The following is a 2,883-nucleotide window of genomic DNA, read 5'->3' on the forward strand; positions in this document are numbered from 1 at the left end:
CAAAAAATTACCAATCTTTTGAAATGCAAGATTCCCACGATTTTCTAGTCACCCTACCAAGTAGTACACTTCTCAGAATGCTTTCTATTCAAAAAAAAGTAACTTTCTAAATGCATGAACAGTTGTGTTGTGATTTGTTAATACTTTGCATTAGGACTCTGCAGCATCATTGAAGTTCAAAAAGTAAACAAATACTGCAGACACCCCATTAAAATTTGGACCCGCTTACAGGATTCAGCATAGTAGGTATACAGACCAGCTTGTGAGTGTTCAAGATAGGCGTATCAAGAATATAGAATTGTGCGATTAAGGGGCTCGTTATGAGCCCGAATCTTCCTTTGCGACAACACTACAGATGTCCCTGTAATATGACCAGCTTTCTGAACAAGAGATATATTCAACGATATTTGTGACAAACTACCTCGTATTCTGCTATTCAAATATATTGCCAACGTTATAACAACATACAAATACAACTACTATAGCACAAAACAAAATCTAATTTCAGTAAATTGTTTCATATTTTGCTCAAACAGAGACTGATTACATACTCTTCAAAAGAATAGACACTGAGCTAACAGTTACAAGCCTAAGCTACCACATACGGTGCCAGATTTACAGAGTAAGCACAAGGACAGCACTATACATAGCCTAGGTAACTAGAGCTTCAACATAGCCTAGGTCACTTATAGATTCCAACTTCCCAAAAAGTTTCCACCAGAGCAGAAGGCATCAATCCGTCCTCTATCAAATCCTGCAAAAAAAGTATAAAAGATGACTTCTTTTACAAAGTCTTCACATTTGACAGCAAATCCCCAACCAAGCAGTTACCCACAACGGTGGCACGTGATGAACGCACGGGGAAGAGACAGCAACAGTAAAGGAACGCATGTGCTGTGCTCAGAAGCCGGATCCAAGCAACAACGGTAAGGAATCTGATGCAAATCTACCATGAAAAATCAGGCCACACGTAGGACTAGGGGATCAATGAGTCCATGGCTAGATCTAAGAGGGCCCCCACAAATGGACAACAGTACCGTAGAAAAAACGACAGTCACGGAAGGGATAAAGACGAAGGAACAGTGACACCACAGCTCAAAGGCAAGGGAATAAAGGTCCATGCAAAGTACAAAGCATAACCTGAATCTTTCATTCATTACCTTGAGGGGAAAACAAAACACCGGGGTCATACAATCACAGCTTGAAAAGTTCAAGCTCAAGGAGAGATCTAAACGCAAGAAACAGCTTGCACCCAGATCTGGACCGTGGAGGAGAAAAATCTGCAAAACATTTCCAGGCTTGCATGCAGCAGAAGAGGAAACTAATTAGTAATAGATCAAGATGCAGAGCTCCCTTCAATCCAAACAGCGGTCAGCGAGGGATCGAAGCGGCTCCTCGATCATGCAAACCACAAGCCTATCTCCTCGTGTTCTAATGGAGATAGGATAGTGGGAACCATGAACAAGCAGCTGCACAAACCCTTCCGGTAGACCCTTCATTGGAATGATAGGAGCTCCACCTCCAAACCAAATCCAAAACACAGCAAACGGATCACAGAAAAACAAGCAAAAACAGAGAAGAACCGAGATCTACGCATCAGCATCCAAGGAGGCATGCTGGGAACAACTTGGAAGACAATAGGCTACATCTATCTATGGGGCTAGAAGATATGGAACGGATTCTACATCTACATCTACATCTAGCAATGAGGAGGGGAAAGAGAGAAAGAAACTATTCTGTGATGCTGTTGATGTGTGGGAGGGATGAAGACCGAGGGGTGGTTTTATAGCGGGGTAAGAAGGGGGGGAGGGGCTCTCTGGAAGGTGTCATTGAAAGGAAAATATTGACTGCCATTTACGACCTTTGTTAATTGCCTCTCTCACCCGTTTCTTTCTATTTTATGTGGTGTAGGGCCGGACAGCTTCGTAGTATCTTTCTCTCTCTAATAGCTGGAAAAATTTGTGGTATTCCAGTTAATATATTTATTTATTATGTATGGCATGGGATGGTTTTGAGAAGATGTCGACTGATTTCCTGCCCAAGGTAGCTATCGACCGGCTGCTGGTTTCCATGTGTACGCACCACCACCAGCCTTACCCTCCACCACCAGCCTCACCCTCCGGTCCACGGTATCCATCGAATTTTTTTAAGCCTGAACCAAACGTCAATTTACGTCAAGTATATACAAATTAAAAAGTTTAAAATTACACAAGTAAATATAAATGAGTAGTGTTGTTTGCTTTGTTTTAGGTGTGCATTTTTCCGTTGAACTTTTGATTTATTTTACAATATGTGAAGGAACACGAAAAGTAACAAAAAAAAGGCCAAATCTCTACACCATGAATTGATTATGGTAAGCATTACAAAAGAGAACGGGAGGGTAATTAGAAGCTACCCATGTCTTCGCTTTATAGAAGAAACTACATCCATGTCTTCACTTTATAGGAGAAATTTTAAAGTGGGACTTCGAACCCTGGTCAAACACATCAACCATAGTGTTGTATATCATTGAGCGAGGGCTTTACATCCCGATTGCAAACACTAGAGGGACCATAGCTGCACCATCATCAACGTGAGTGACTGGTCATCGCCTCTCCCTCGTGAGAGCGGGCAAACCTTATTGTAAGAACATTTACAACCTCAACTTGCAAATTTGCCTTCTAAAAGTCCGCGCAAGCGTTCAAACACGTCCGCGGACACTCGCTGGTCACGTCTTAAACCTACTCGTTCACATCCAGCTTTCTAATATTTCATCTCCTAGACCCATATAAAAACATGCAAAATAAATAGCCTACGTACTACATACTATGCTACTCTTTGTCGTCGTGGAAGATGGCGTGAGTCGCGTGTGCCGGAGCGTGAGCCGCCTCCATCTACTGCCGA

General features: G+C 42.3%; 1 long non-coding RNA gene across 1 annotated transcript; it reads right to left on the reverse strand.

Annotated features, from left to right (window-relative positions):
* Positions 1–499: 499 nt before the first annotated feature.
* LOC123442509 lies at positions 500–1,786 on the reverse strand. The gene is made up of 2 exons (XR_006630480.1): positions 1,161–1,786; positions 500–754 (listed from the first exon to the last, which is right to left on the reverse strand). It is a non-coding gene; the product is annotated as an uncharacterized LOC123442509 (long non-coding RNA).
* Positions 1,787–2,883: the final 1,097 nt, after the last annotated feature.

This window comes from Hordeum vulgare, chromosome 3H, assembly GCF_904849725.1.
Source record: "Hordeum vulgare subsp. vulgare chromosome 3H, MorexV3_pseudomolecules_assembly, whole genome shotgun sequence".
Lineage (NCBI taxonomy): Eukaryota > Viridiplantae > Streptophyta > Magnoliopsida > Poales > Poaceae > Hordeum > Hordeum vulgare.